This window comes from Cryptomeria japonica, chromosome 6 (assembly GCF_030272615.1).
Source record: "Cryptomeria japonica chromosome 6, Sugi_1.0, whole genome shotgun sequence".
Taxonomy (NCBI): Eukaryota; Viridiplantae; Streptophyta; class Pinopsida; order Cupressales; family Cupressaceae; genus Cryptomeria; species Cryptomeria japonica.
The window spans coordinates 501,407,653-501,424,323 of NC_081410.1; positions in this window are offsets into that span (position 1 = coordinate 501,407,653).

Sequence of the window (16,671 nt, forward strand, 5' to 3'; positions counted from 1 at the left end):
ACTATGCACATGTACCTGATAAAAAATCTGAGAAACAAGATCACATATCTGAATAGACCATGTTGAGAGCTTTACAACGCCTATTTGTTTTCAAAAAACAGAGTCTGGTTGCCCATTCTACGGCCCCGGAAGTGCAGAAAAGAAACCCCACTTTCACTGGAAAAAAGTACGGGCAAACAGCAAAATTGGAAAAAAAAAATTCAATACCACGAGGTCTATCTCGGAACCAACTTTATGACGCCTATTTTTTTTCGAAAAAACGACTCCGTATACTCAAGATATGATGAAAAAACGAGCCCCCCCTTCAAAGGCAAGAGAGAGGGGCAACAGTGGTTGACTGGAGGCAGGGTCAGGCGGAGGTGGTGCTCTGGCAATGCTCTGGTGGTTGAGCGGTGGAGCAGCAGAGCTAGGCGGCGGCGAGGCTGCAGTGGCGGGTGGGTGGCCGGCCGGCAAGGCTGCAGGGGCTGGGAGCAGGGAGCGAGGGTCGAGGGCCGGCGATGGCCGGTGGGTGGGACCCGCGCTGATAGGGCCAGCGGTCGGACTATCAAGACGATGGGGACCAAAAAAGGCCCCAAAAAATTTGACTTTTTTTTAAACTTTGTCGAGTTTTTTGATTTTTTTTTTTTTTTGGCAAAAAATCAAATTTCGGCCTACATGTCGTAAAAAGGCAAAAAAAAATTCTCGAACTGCATGTCAAGGTCGTACGACCTGGTACAGAAAAAAAAAATACCCCCAGAGGCTCAAGTGTCGAAATTGGTCAAGTTTTATATGACCATAGGGGTTTTGGGGCCTTCTGAGCACGATGGTGAGGTCTGTTTAGACCCAAAGCACTCAGAAAAAAAAGGCCTATCCCTAGGTGCATAAAAAAACTTCTGAAAAACCCCAGATCTGCTTCCAATGCAAAAAACTCAAAACAAGAACAGGTAGCTGCATATCTGAAGCTCTGATATCATGTGAGAGTTGAGAAATACAGCACAACAGGAGCCCAAATGATCTCTGCAAGTTGAATAAACCTGTTACAAGGAGAAGCAAGGAAGCAACAAAGAAAAACCAAAATACATAGGAAATGCTCAAAAAGATGAGAGCTTTGTATTCACAAAAATGTGTAATAGAATAATGATAGAATAAAAAGAATTAACCTCTAATAGGTCAAGAAACCCTAAAAGGGAAAACCCTAGGCTTGCACATAATAATTAATAAAAGGATTAATTATTATGCACCTAGTGTTAGCTTAAGTGTAAAAGAGATAAAGGGGAACTTAATTAATTAAACAAATGTCGTTTAATTAATTAAGTAAAGACCCGATTACTCTAACAAATTCTTCTTCATTTACATTCATATAGGTGGAGAGCAATTCATGTCGACAAAAGTCATAATGGATTGGATAGTTAAAAACATGGATGAAATTTCATGTTTGATTCTTCTTTATTTACCTTCATATGAGTGCACAGCAATTCGTGTTGATGACAGTTATAATGGATCTAAAGATTGAAAAACATGGATGATACTTTAAAGCTTGATTCTTTTTTATTTATATTCATATGGGTAGAGAGCAGTTCATGTCGATAAAAGTTATAATAGATTAGATGGTTAAAAAACATAGATGATGATTGCATGTTTGGTTCTTCTATATTTGCATTCATATGGATGGAGAGTAGTTCATGCTATCTATATTTACCTTCATGTAGGTGGAGAGTAGATCATGCTAATGGAAGTTATAGTGGATATGATAGTTCAAGTTTGATTCTTCTTTATTTGCATTAATATGGATGGAGAGCAGTACATGTTGATAAAATTTATAGTGGATTGAACAGTTGAAAAACATGGATGACAATTTCATGTTTGATTCTTATTTACCTTCATATGGGTGGAGAGGAATTCATCTCAACTGAAGATGATTGAAAAACGTGGATAATACTTTCAAGTTTGATTCTTCTTTATTTACATTCATATGGGTGAAGAGTAGTTCATGCCTATAAAAGTTATAATGGATTGTACGGTTGAAAAACATTGATGAAAAATTCATGTTTGATTCTTCTTTATTTACCTCCATATGTGTGCAGAGAATATTATGGTTGAAAACCATGGATGATACTTTCAAGTTTGATTCTTCTTTATGATGTGACTTAATGATGTATGTAGGATTTCACTTCCTAATCCCACTAGACATTGATTACTCTAACATTTTAAAATTAATTTTTTTATGAAAGTTACTATTATTTTATATTTTTCATCAATTTCAACAAATATTTTCATCTAATAAATTCAACATAATAATAAGTCTCACATTATATAATAGAACATTTTAAAATTATTTTTTTATAAAAAATTATTATTATTTTTTATTATGCCGAGAGGCATCTACAATGATATCATAATGTGCATAAACAAAAATCCATTTTTGAAATAATTTGACATGCAAATGACCGGTAAATGCATGAAATATGCCATGTTTTAGCTTTGTGAAGGTGTCATTTTATTACTCCACCAGCTAGATTCACAGCTTTTTGCGTGCATGACTTCAATGGATTTGTATTCTTGATGTTTAGTATTTTAGAAGAATGTTTATTTTACAGATGATTCTCTTCTATTATAAGATATCTCTTGACATATTTCATATTTTACATATATTTTTCAAATATAGATATACTAGTTTTTTACCAATTTCAATAAATAATTTGACCTAATAAATTCAAGATAATAAGTCTCACATTGTATAATAGAAATCATAACCATATTCTTAATATTTAGATGTCCATTTGATTCTAGCTTGAAAAATTCTATTAAATGCAAAGGAGCGAAATGGCGGCACTGGATGGCAGCAGGATCGGCATTGGCGATAGGAGCAGGGTTTCTGATGTGCGCTATTCCAGCGCTCAGTCTACGTAGGTTGGATCTTGGAGAGATGAAGCGGACATTGCCTTCCCCATCGAGACAAGTAGCTTGCAAGCTATTCAGAAACCAATTAATGTTGGGAAAGCAGATATGGTCCAGGGCAACAGACATTCCAGACCGCGTTTAAACTATGGAAACCCTTACTCAAATGGCAACCAGTGCTCTATTGACCCGCATAAGTGGAAGGAGAATGGTTTCATTTGGAATAACAAAGGTTGGTTTCATAAGTCTAAGCATCCCGCATCCGAGGCTCCCCGAAACTGGTATCCACCGCCTGAAACTAGCATTTTCGGTGCGGCACCCGAGAGAGGCAATCCTCACAATGACTCTTTCTTGGTTCCCCTGATTGATCATAGTAATCCCCTAAAGCGGAATGGGCGCTTCAGGAAAGACAACTCAAGGGCGGACCAAGCCAGGTTTTGGAGATCCAATTTTCGCCCTAACAATCGGAACCCTTGGTCGAGCCAAGAAAGATGCCCTGACTTTCGAAGAGTTGCCTCCCTCCCTCAGCGACCCCGTTTTCATAAACCAGTAAGAAAAACCTCAAGACCCACCATCTTTTTGGATGAGAATAAAATTAATTCTGCTAGGTCAAATTTGCTTGAGTCTTACCTTTTCATCAAGTGGGGTGGTGGAAAGCGGGTTAAGGACAACTTTGAATCTTGGTGTAGAGCATAGTGGGGTAAGGATATTAACATTAATATCCTCCCGAATGATTTCTATATGATTGAATTTATGAGCAATAAGGATAAATGGCAAGCGAAAAATAAAGGTCCATACATCTTAGATGGCATTGAAGTTCACACCATTGAGTGGCAGCCCAATTTCAACCCCTGAACATATGTATTGTCGGACAACAAGGTATGGATAAGACTATATAATTGTCCCTTAGATTATTGGCACATTGATGTCATCAAGGATATATGCAAAGACCTTGGAACCTTTGTATCGACAGATGATATCTTGGAGGATAAATTATGGGGAAGCTTCCTTAGAATTTGTATTAGCACGGATCAAATCACCAAGATCCCCGACGAAGTTAAAATTATTGGGGTAGGGAAGATCTGGATCCAAAAGATTGATAAAGAAAATCAACTGCATATTTGTCCTAAATTATTTTCCTTAGATCATACCGGTATCAGTTGTGATGTTTCGGCTACGATACAACGAAGTTATTCCTGTATGCAATCTCCTATTGAGGTAAATCTGCAACCAGAACCTCCTATTGCCTTTGACACCGGGGAAGCTATTTGCAACAACACTCTTGATAATGAGAATGTTCCACTAATGGAAGCAACCCCTTTGATCATAATTCCTCCCTCCTCTGGTCAATGCGAGAGTCAGCAAGATCTTCTCACACTTTTGGAGAAGACCAAATCCCTACAGCTAGATATTGAATCCAAGTTAGCGGATTCTCTTCCACCCTCCCCCTTTGTGTCGAGGAATCAATTGGTAATTGAAGATGGCAATCTTCACTCTCAGGATATAGAGACTGGCTCTATGAGGGAGATGGGAGGGAAGATATTCTCCTCGATAGGCATTGAGCTGGAAGATGGTGAAATTGAAACCTCCACCTCAAAGGGGGAGGAAGACTTTGAACCAAACTCAGATCTTATATTAGAGGGTACTTCAAAAGGTTTTGGTAAATCAGATTCAACTATTGACAAACCTAATTTTAAGCCAAAAGGTGTGCGGGGGCGCAAGTCCAAAAAAGTTATGCTAGCAGTGGCTGGTGTTGCCTGTGGTCAAACCAATCTTAATTTAGGGAAGGGAAATACCCTTCCCCAGGAGCAATGAAACTCCTATCTTGGAATGTCAGGGGCATCAATGCCCCTGACAAATGACGCTTGATTAAGCACCAGATTGATGACACTAAAGGAGATATTTGACTTCTTCAAGAAACTAAATGGAGCATGGTTGAGACTGCTACTAAAATGAGAGTTTGGAAATAATGGAATGGGCTTTTTAGGCAATCGGATGGAGCCTCCGGTGGCTTGGGAATCATTTGGAACCCCATGATTGTTAAGATCTCACTTGTAGGGGAAGCTAAGTATTGGCAACACTGCTCGGTTACTATTCTTGGATGGAATGAGAATTTCAATCTTTTCAATGTGTACGAACCATCCACTGTTGGTGATAAACGGGCTCTCTGGGCTCTCTTATCCAGCAAACTAAATAGTTTTATCGATGGTAGTTGTGTGGTAGCCGGAGAATTCAATGCAAACCTCTCTGGCACTGAGAAAAGTGGGGGTATTCAAAGAATTGGTACGTCCCAGAAGGACTTTTTGGATTTTGTTGAGCAGAATCACCTATTAGACATTGTTCTGAAAAATGGTATTTTCGCATGGACGAACCGAAGAGCAGGTTTTACTAATATTGTTGAACGGCTTGACCGGTTTCTTGTCTCTGGTGAGTGGTTAGGATAAAATTTTGCCTTATAATCGTCGATTCTCCCGCTTATCAGATCAGATCACTACTCGATCTGTTTGGAGGTCGCCTTGGGTCAAGCAGAGGGGGGTACTCCGTTCCGATTTGAGAAAATGTGGTTCAGAGTGCCTGAACTATATGACCTTATTGCCGCTTGGTGGAATGAGCCAGTTTTTGGGAATTATTCGAGACTTCTCATTCTCAATAAAAAGCTCAAGTATATTAAGGTCATGATCAAAGAATGGAATAAGAGCCATTTCAAGAATATTCATATGGAGAAATTAAGAATTAAGGTTGAACTAGCAGACTTAACCAGCTTTGTTATCACTTCTAGAATGACTAAGTATCTATTTATCAAATAAAATTCTCTCAAGTCTGACCTAAATGAAATCCTTCGGTGTGAGGAAATTCACTGGCGTCAAAAATCAAGGGAGTTACGGCTTAAGGAAGGTGATAAAAACACCAAATTCTTCCACCAGTTGGCCATTGCCAATAGAAATAGAAACAGAATATCAAAGATTATGATACCAGACGGAGTCACTGTCAAGAATTATGAGGACATTGAGCAGGAAGCTGTAAGATTCTTTGACTCTTTGTTGAACGAGGTCCATCAGATCGATCATGAAGCAAGAACTAGAATTCTGAACTCAATCCCATCTGTTATATTTGGTGATCAAAATACAACTCTATGTACTCCTATTTCAATTGATGAAGTAAGGATTACCACCTTCCAGTTGAAACCGAATAAGGCTCCTGGCTCGGATGGCTTCCCTGCTGCTTTCTTCCACCATTTCTAGGATATCATTGCTCGAGATCTACATCTTGCAGTAGAAGAATCAAGAAAGAAGATGACTATGTTAGGGGCTTTCAATCACACCTTTTTTACTCTAATTCCGAAGAAGCAAAATCCTCAACAGATGAGTGACTTTAGGCCCATTGCTCTATGCAACACTGTATATAAGATTGTAACAAAGATCATAGCTAACATATTGAAGCCCCTCCTTAATCACATCACATCAGATGAACAAAGCGGTTTTACCCCTAGAAGATCCATTGTGGAAGGCATTATCGTTGCTCATGAAATGCTTCACACAGCCAGGAAGACCAAGGACTCATTAATGATTTTAAAACTGGACATCTTGAAAGCTTATGACATGGTGGACAAGGTTTTCTTATTTGATGTTCTTAATAAATTTGGCTTCTGCAAGGAATGGCTCACTTGGGTCATGAGTTGTCTCTCCTCCCCCAAATTCTTTGTTCTGGTTAATGGCTCATCCCATGGTTTTTTCTCTTCGACAAGAGGAATCAGACAAGGTGATCCATTATCACCTTTTTTGTTTATCATAATGGCTAAAGCTCTAGGTCAATCTATAAGAGCTCTTCAGCAAGATGATTGTTGGGTTGGAGTTAATGTGGCAACATGGATTGAAAAAATGACTCATCTTCAGTTTGCTAATGATACCATTCTGTTTGGTTCGACTTGTAGGAAGGAAGCTAGAATTATTAAAACATGTCTTGATGATTACTGTTTTGCTTTCGAGCAGAAAATCAACTGGCACAAATCTAAAGTGTTTTTTGTCAACACCCCACTCAACCTACAAGCTGTATTATCAAGGATTCTTAATCTCAGAGTTGCTAACTTCCTTGGGAAGTTTCTTGGTACTCCCCTCTTCATTGGTAGCAACAGATCTCACTACTGGAAGCATCTTATTGATAAGTGCAAATCCAAACTTGCAACTTGGAAAGGCAAGTGGTTATCCTCTGTTGGGAAACTTACTATGATAAAGTCGGTTCTTTCAGCGCTATCGGTTTTTTCCATGGCTTGCCTGAGATTACTGGTGGCAATTGAAGATGAATTGATTTCTCTAATAAGAAACTTCATTTGGAATGGTTTGGATGACAAAGGTAAATTCCCTTTGTTAGCCTGGAAAAAGATCTACCAACCAAAAAAGGCAGGTTGTGCTGGCATTCGCCAAATCTCAATTATGAATTTAGCAATGGGTGCTAAGTTGGTTTGGGAGATCTGTAGCGGCAGGAAGCAAAAATGGGTAAGGCTCTTGAAACATAAATATATGGATTCCCTGGAGCCTAAAAGGATTCTAACTATCAACAATCCTCCCAGAGGCTCGGCTATCTGGAATTTCATTATGGACAACAGGGAAATCATAAGTGATCAGGTTACCTGGGATGTCAGGAATAGCAGGGATGCCCCCTTTTGGTTTGATTCTTGGTCAAGTGAAGTTGCCCTATGCCACAACCCCTCTCTGCAACCTATTATGGCAGAAACCTATCACCTTTGGCGGCACAACATCTATGATTATGGTTATCCAATCCAAGAAAATGGTATTGCCAAATGGAAATGGAACTCTTTGGATAGTTGGACTTGGATCAACATCAGAAGGACCTGTTTACTGACATCCTCAACAAAAGGTTTATTTTCCCTTCCCCTAATAAGGACATTATTAGGTGGTGTGGTTCCTCCGATGGTAAATACAAAGCATGTTTTGGTTACAAACTTAAAGAAGTGGCTATCGATAAACAAGACTAGCCTTTTAATCTTTTTTGGCATCAACATCTCCTTCCCAAAGCGGGCTCCTTTGCCTGGCTGGCTTGTTAGAAAAAAATCTTGACTCAAGAAAGGCTCCAGTCAATGGGTATCAATGGACCCATCAGATGTCCTTTATGTTTGGAACAGGAAGAGACTGCAGATCATCTTCTTGTCCACTGCAGATTCTCCAATCACTGCTGGTGGCATTTCATGGGTAAACTGAGTATCTTCGGCCCCTTCCCAGCAGGGCTGGATAACTGGTTTTTGCAATGGCCTAAACCGGCAGGTAAGGCTATTTTTGTTGATTTGGTTTTTATCCTCCCATCTCTTCTAATTTGGGAAATCTGGAAAGAAAGGAACTGTAGAATCTTCCAGGGTAAAGAAATGTGCCTATTGTCTCTTTGTGGGAAAATTGAGAACCACCTAACTAAACTCCTAAATGAGGTTGCCCAATCCAAATCATTAAAGAAAAATTTGTTCATGGACTGGGATTGTAAGATTAAGCTGGTTCTTCCAAACCTCCTCATCCCTCCGATCTTCGGACTGGGTTCCCCGATGGATCAAACCGATCTAAGAGGGAGTGAAATGGGATGCGCTAGAGGTTGGGTGGAGCAAGGTAAACTTTGATGGTGTGTCTGCAGGAAATCCGGGTCAAAGTGGAGTTGGTTGTATTATGAGGGACTCTGATGGTCTCTGTATTAAAGAAATCTCTAAAAAGATTGGTGTGGCCACCAATAATGAAGCAGAATTCAGAGCGGCTTTCAGAGGTCTTCAGTTAGGGAAGGAGCTAGGGGTGCAGATAATTCATTTGGAGGGAGACTCATTAAATGTTATTAATGTGATCCATTGTAATAACATCCCTAGTCGGTGTCTTAACCAGTGGCTTCAACCGATCTTGGCACTGCTAGCTACCTTTGATGAATTTCAGGTTAGCCACATCTACAGGGAAGGTAATGGGGAAGCTGATAGACTTTCTAAATTGGCTATAGCCATAGGTGACCCCACCTGAATATTCACCGATGATGTTTTTTGGGGCCGGTTGGTGATGTGGCATTGGATCCACCGGTTGACATGCTATCCTCACTCTCCATTTAGGGGGACACTCTTCAGTTGGGTCTATTGATGGTTGCACACTCTCTGGTTCATTCCACAACTTCCGGCTGTGGAGCAAACTGTTGCTTTGCTCCCCGGTAGCCGCTTTACCCCCCGTCATGATTTCCGGTGGAGAGATCGACTGTTTTCCCTATTTACCTGTTATGGTCTCTTCTTCCAACGTGATGTGACGCTTTGCCGACATCATTGATTAGTGCTGATTTTGGCCTCGGGGCAATTAAATATAAGTGTACTTTATTAATATCTAGTTACGACTAGATTCTCTCAAGATTTGTTTATGATCACTTGATGCTTAAAGTCGGTCGACACCAAGTTGAGAAGCTTTGGTGTAGATGGTTTTTGGATACTGGCAGCTCATGCGTGTGGATATTTATTTGGTATGAATTGCTTGCAGGGTGTCGTATTCTCTGGTTTGATGTCGTGCTATTTAACAATGGTATACCCTTCTTTCCATCAAACAATTGCTTTTCTTTCTTGGCGATTCGCTATGGAGACCCCTATCCTCCTTGAAGCTACTTGTCGCCAAATGGCTTTCCTAGGCGAAATCATAGACAAACATCTACAAGAGGTCCTCTTCTCTCAGCATCCTCTCATTCTCCACAACGTTAAGAGGATTCTAGGAAAGGAATTCCTCATGGCGTATCACACGTACAAAGCCAACGCCGATATCCCAACATTTTTTCTTGCAATGATAATTTACTTGGGTACAGTGTAAACAGAAAGCAAAACTGTTAACACAAATGATGTTTAAGCATCACCTGTTGGGGGAAATAGATGTTGTATTGGACAATATTGATGCCAATCTTAGAATTTCACTACCCCAAAATTACTATATGTCACTAGGCAACGGAGCGGAGGTAAAGAAGCTTGTGATTGTTAATTCTCTAGATTTCGAGTCTCTCTGAGCAACCTAGCCTGGCATCTCCAGGAACATTGATTTCCTGCTTAAAGCGGCTGGCATACAAAGCGGTTTCACATCGGAATGGTGGGCAAAATTTCTCCGTGATGAAGATATAGCGGGAATCGATGACTTTGGGATTTTGGAGAACGAAGATCTAGTGGATGGAAATGACTGGGGTTTTGGGTTGGGCGAAGAGTGGTTCCCAAATGACTACCGACTCCCAAAGGAGAAGGCCGAATCGAGAGCTCATTTGAATTGTGGCACAAAATGTCCCATTGTTCTGGATGTGGCTAATGCACTAGCGAATGATGCTTCTGAAGAACCTCTTTGACTCTGGTTGTCAATAGGCCCTCTGGTCTCTCTTCTTTTTGAGTTTGCATATTTTTGTCTTAAAACATTTGTATCTGTAAGAGGTTGGTTTATGTTCGTACTCTTCCAACCTTTAGGGCTGGTCTTTCTTGTCTTAGACTTGAGCTAAGGTAGGGGGTTTTCTTCCTGATTCTTTCCCCCTACCGCTCTTTTTGAATCAGGCCTTGTATTCTCATTTTTGTTTAATACAAGGGTGCTGCCCCTATGCATCTATTTACTTATTAAAAAAAAATATTTAGATGTCCATTTTGTATTTTTACTACCACATATAATGTAAGATTTTAAAATTTTTACCATCCTAATGAGATAAATCATGATTATGGTGCGACCTTGGAGGAGGGTTTTAAGGAGAAAGGCTTACATTTTCAAAAAGAAAAAGAAAAAGTCCTCATCAATTGGTGCTCAAATTCTTTCGAGGTCCTTATATGGTCAATTTCAAGTGCTTTTCTTGACCTAAACTAGATTGGATAAAAAGTTGAATTTACATTGAAAGATGATAGAAAGTTATTGGTTGCCTTGTTTGTAGTGGGAATAATTTTTAGACTTTAAATTGATGGGGCTCATGTTAATTATGACCTTAAGCTCATATGTTCTATTTCTTAATGATGAATATTTTGTTCTTATATCACATTATTGTGTAGGACCTATTTAGTGCATACTTAAATTAGTTCCTCTAATGTAGATTTTAACTTTCAATTTATAAGGGTGAAATATTTATAAAAATGGATTTATTTTGTTTGAGTTGTTTTTTTATTTTAATTATGTTAAAAATATCTTAAAGTATCTAGTAAAAGGTATTAGTGTTGATTAATTTTATTTGTATAAGAATTATTTTATTTTATTTGAACATTATTTTAAAATCATTTTATTTTTATTTTTAATTAAGAGTTATTTTTATTTGTTTAAAAAAATTATAGTTATTTTATTTATTAAAGAGGTATTTTATCTTATTTAGTTTTTATGTAGGGTTTCACATGACAATCTATGTCTTGTTGTTATTGTAAAATGTCTCTTGGTGTAATTAATGTACGAGGGGCATTAATCTATTTTAAAAACATTTAATGTCTGTTGTTCATGGTGGTTTTTGCAGGTGGGGATCATCCCCCACCGCCTTCAGGCCCCGCTTTGGACTCTATGATGCTGACAAATTCTGTCACATCCCCTCCTGCCACCATGGTGGTTCCTCCTTCCGGTCTGAGTGAGTTTCAGTTAGTTGCGACCTGTCTGCCTAAGGCTATGACAGTTGATGGTTCTAAACAGGAGTTCATTGGTCACGCTCGTGGTTTATGCTCCTAAACCTGATGTGTCAATTGTTCATGATGAACAAACTATCACTGGACCTCAAACTGATAGCTCAAACCTCAAAGGTTGAAAAAACATGTTGGTCGGGAACACTGAGACTGTGGATCTCAACATCGTCCTCGTCTTCTCTCAAATTGAGGAGGGAATGGCTTTAGAGCTCCCTGACACAGTTTTAAACCATATCTTGCTCAACATGGCCAACACCCTGGTGGGAAAAAAATTCTCTCTTTGCCCCACGATGGAAATGGTTAGAAAATGGGTTAAGGACAAATGGAAGCTGAAAGGGAGTGTCTTTGTTAGCGCTATGTCTGGAGCCCTCGTCCTCTTCAAATTCACTGCTGAGGAGGATGTCGCTCTTGTCCTTTCTGGCTATTGGTTTTATTGACGATGCAACCTATCCCTATGTCGATGGAAGGTTGGTTCTGACCCAGCAACTGATTTGCAGAAAATTGCCCTGGTTTGGGTGCGACTCCCGGGGCTCCCCCTTGAGTACTGGGATGAGTCCATCTTTAAATGGATTGGGAACACCTTTGGACACTTTGTTGGTGTTGATGAGATTACCAGAACCAAATCATGTCTGGTCTATGCACGATTATGTGTTCAAGCTACCGTGAGTATGAATCTCCTTAACTTTATAACCCTCATGTCTAAGCTGGGTAGTTGGACCTAGGCCCTTGTTTATGAAAATGCCACTCTTTTCTACCAAAAATGTCAAAAAGTAGGGCATATTATCTCTCAATGTAAAGATTTGGATCACATTCCTCTCAAGCTCAAGGGCTTGACTCTTGATGAAAGCCTCGAGCCAATGGTTTCTCCCAAGCCTAATGGTCTGACAGTTGGGCAAGATGTGGCTTCTGCTTTTGGACCTGGTTTGCTTTCCCCTACAGTTGATGACCCAGTTACGGAAGAGTACCCTTTTGTTGAGAGTATTATCAACCTTCTCAAATCTCCTGCAAATATTGAGGATTAGGCCCCTAAGTCCGCTTTGAAGGAGCCGTGCATCTCCCCGATGGCTAGCTCGGTTCAACCTATTGATCAGTTGGAAGATGGAGAAATTGTGAGGGGCCCCATTATTGCCCGTGAGAGGGCTCGCTCCTCGACGGTGTTAACTCACCCCACTCCAAACTTGGGCCTTCCCTCTCTTGGTACACTTGGAACTTCATCCATTGGTTGCAAGATATGTGATGATGAGGGTTGGACTACTCAGAGATGCAAAACCAGGAATACAAATCCTGATGTGGGGACTAACCTTAAAGCGGGTCGGCTATCACAGAGACTAGCCAGATAGAAGGAAGCAGCAAGGGACATTGTCAATGACAAGCAGTGGACCTTGGAGATGTCCATAAAAGGTAAGAAATGATGGTCCTCTCATGGAATATGAGGGGCCTCAACAATCCCCAAAAGCAATATGCTCTTAAGAATTGTATTTTTGAAAATAAATTTAAGGTCCTTCTCCCATAAGAGGTTAAAATGTCTATGACCTCCTTTTCCCTTGTTGCTGGAAAAAATTGGCTTGGTACTATTTTTTTTATCAGTGATGCTACTAGAGCTTATGGTGGCTTGGTTACCATGTGGGACCCCTCCCATTTCTCTGGCAGCCTCCTCCCCTACTCTACCAACTCTTTGGTCTCTAAACTCTCTTTCCCAATGGATTCCTACCTGCTCATTAATGTTTATGCCCATAACATCAGGTCGAGTAGACTAAATCTCTGGAATGACATAACTACTCTAATTCAAAATAATGCCAACGCCCACTAGTTGATTACAGGTGATTTCAACTCTCCTCTGATCCCCTCTGAGAAGTTGGGTGGCCTCCTGGAGTACTTTGACAGCATGACAGACCTTACCGACTTCATTGGTAGGAATGGGTTATTGGATGTGGAATTAACGGAGCAAAAATACACTTGGTCCAATCTCAGGAAAGGAAAGGATCTTATACAAGTTAGACTTGACAAGTCTCTCATTTCGGGTAATTGGGGAATTGGTCCTTCTCTGAAGCTATTTGCCCTCCCCAGAACGATCTCCGACCACAACCCCCTGCTCCTTTGTAGTAACACGAATCCTGTAAGGAAAAACCACCCCTTTAGGTATGAAATTATGTTGAATTCTCATCCTGAATTCAAGGACTGCATCAAAAGATGTTGGGGTACCAGTATCCCTGGCACACCCATGTTCCGGGTTGCCCAAAAGTTAGAATTGATCAAAAGGAATGTTAGGGGTTGGAACAAAAATACCTTTGGGGACATCTTCATTCAGAAAAAAGGATCTCAATAGTTAGTTGACTACTATTCAAGAGCGCATTGATCATGGTGACTCCCTTGAAGATACCCACATGGAGGAGGAGGTTCTTCACAGAAAATGGAAAGAAAACTCTTACAAAAAAGAACTCTACTGGAAACAGAAATCTCAAGTGCAATGGCTCAAGGAGGGAGATAAGAATATGACTTTCTTCCACAGATCTTCCAATATCCACAGGAGAAGAAACCACATCTCTTCCCTCATGGATGACAACAATCAGGAGGTCAAAGATGAGGATAGTCTGGGCAGATTGTCTACTAACTATTTTGCCACTTTGTTTAGGGATGATAGTGGCTCTAGGGCCCCTATTGGGGAGGACCTTCTCAATTGCCTCCTACCTCCCCTTTCACTAGAGGATAATAACCTTTGTAATACCCTAAAAATGGTCATCACTTTTCACACACACAACCTCATTATGGCCCCAGTCTTTGAGGAGGAAGTCAAGACCGTTGTTTTTGCTATTGGTCCCTTCAAAGCCTCGGGTCCTGATGGTTTTCCCTTGACTTTTTTCCAAGATTTATAGGATGTGGTAGGCCCTAATGTTGTTCTTGCCACTAGGGATTTTTTTAGATTTGGGAGGCTTCTTAGAAATATCAATAACACCTTCATTGCCCTTGTCCCCAAAATTCAAGAGGCGACCTCCCTCAAGGAATTTTGCCCTATCAGCCTTTACAACATTATTTACAAAATCTTCAACAAAGTTCTTATCAATAGGCTTAAACCTTTTCTCGACTCTTTGATTAGCCCAACCCAGAAAGGTTTTGTTCCTAGTAGACAAATTCTTGATGTGGCCATCTCTACTCATGAGATAATCCATTCTATGGATAAGTGCTATCAGCCGGGGATGGTGCTCAAGCTTGATATCTCTAAGGCTTATGACAGAGTCAACTGGAATTTTGTCTTCAAAGTTCTAAAGAAGGTAAGGTTTGGAGATAAACTTCTAAATCTCATCAAGGAATGCATATCTTCGGTCAGCTATTCTATTCTTCTTAATGGGAGCCCCCTGGAGAAGTTCAGGCCCTCTAGAGGTCTGAGACAAGGGGACCCTCTCTCTCCTTGCCTCTTCATTATCCTTGCTGAAGTGCTGGCTTCTAATTTGAACTCCATGGTTAATAGAGGAGCTCTCTTAGGCATCAAATCGGCCTCAATGATGCCTCCAAATGTTCTGCAGCAGTTTGTCGATGACACTATTCTCTTTAGAATCTCCTCTACAGTGGAAGCTACTGCTTCAAAATATTTCCTCAATTTATATGCTCAGGCCTCTGGTCAACACATCAACTACGAGAAGAGCAACATATACTTCTTTCACGCTCATGTGCAACTCTAGGATAAAATTTGTAGAATCCTTGGCTGTCAAAGGGCCTCCCTCCTTGGCATAATTCCTTCTGGGTCACCATCCTTGAAAGAATGTAGAAGAAACTAGTTGGTTGGAAAGGTAGACTCCTTAGTAGTGCTGGGAAATTGCAGCTACTTACCCCCTCTCTCCAAGGGATCCTTGTGTACTTTGTCTCCCTTTTTAAGATTTTGGCGGCCATGGTTGTCAAGCTAGAGATTGTCCAAAGGACCTCCCTTTGGATAAGGATGGAAGAAAAGAAGAGGCTCGCTTTGGTGGGTTGGGACAAAGTCTGTCTCCCTAAGGCCATGGGTGGGTTGGGAACCCACAAGATCTCTAGGTTCAACAAGGCCCTTATGACCAAAATTGTCTGGAAGCTTTTGAGTAAGGATGTGGATTGGAGCAGGATTATCAGGGCTAAATACCTGGGAAATGGCAAATTTTCCTCTATCCTCAAGGAGGATGGCCTCCCTAGGGGTTCCAAAATTTGGAACAACATTATGAGTTGCAGGGATCCTTTATCCCATGGTATGAGGTGGCTTATTGGAAATGGTAGGAATATCCTCTTCTGGGAGGACTATTGGCTGGGAGAGAATCTCCTTACTTTCTCCCCCTCCCTTAGAAGACTCCAAGATGTTGCTAAAAGTTTCTTCGGGGAGAGGGTCAGTGATTACTTCATAAACAACACTTGGAGGGCTTTAGAGGACTGTTGCATTGATCAACCCTTCCTCCTCCTTGCAGCTAGAGAGCTTCAAGAGATTTTGGCGAGCACCTTCCTCCCCTTCTTCCCTAGGGAAGATAAATTCATTTGGAAGTGGGACCCCTCTAGGGACTTCTCTGTCAGAACTACTTACAATAGCTTGCTGAGGGAACCTGATCATACCATCAACTGGAAAGAGGTTTGGAACCCCCAACTCATCCCCAAGGTCAACTTCTTCTGGTGGATGTCTCTCCATAACAAAATCTTGACACAAGGCAATTTGGTTAAGAGGGGATTCCAATTGCTTAATATATGCATCCTTTGCAAAAATGATGCAAAAAGCCCCGCTCATCTCTTTCTCCACTGTGTGTTTGCTCAAAAGCTCTGGGGGATGGTCTGCAACAAGCTCAATATCAGATGGATTATGATTGACAACATGTTAAATTTGTCCCAAGAGTTTCGGGGTCCCTCCTCCAACCCCCTTATCTAACAACTGTGGAAGTAGATCCCCCCTCATGTGAGCTGGAGTATCTGGAAGGAAAGGAATGACAGGATATTCAGAGATAAAGAGGCCTCTGTGGAAACTATGTTTGCTCATTTCCTTAAGTTGATTCTTGAGAATATCTCGGTCACTAGAACCTGACTAGCCTCCAAGCCCCCCTCTACCTAGGACTAGGAAATTGCTAGATACTGGAATCTTCCCCCCTCGTTCTCTCTTATTGACTGCTCCAAGAGACTTCTAATTTAAAGCACGGTTTGGTCCCCTCCTGCCACCCATGGCTTTA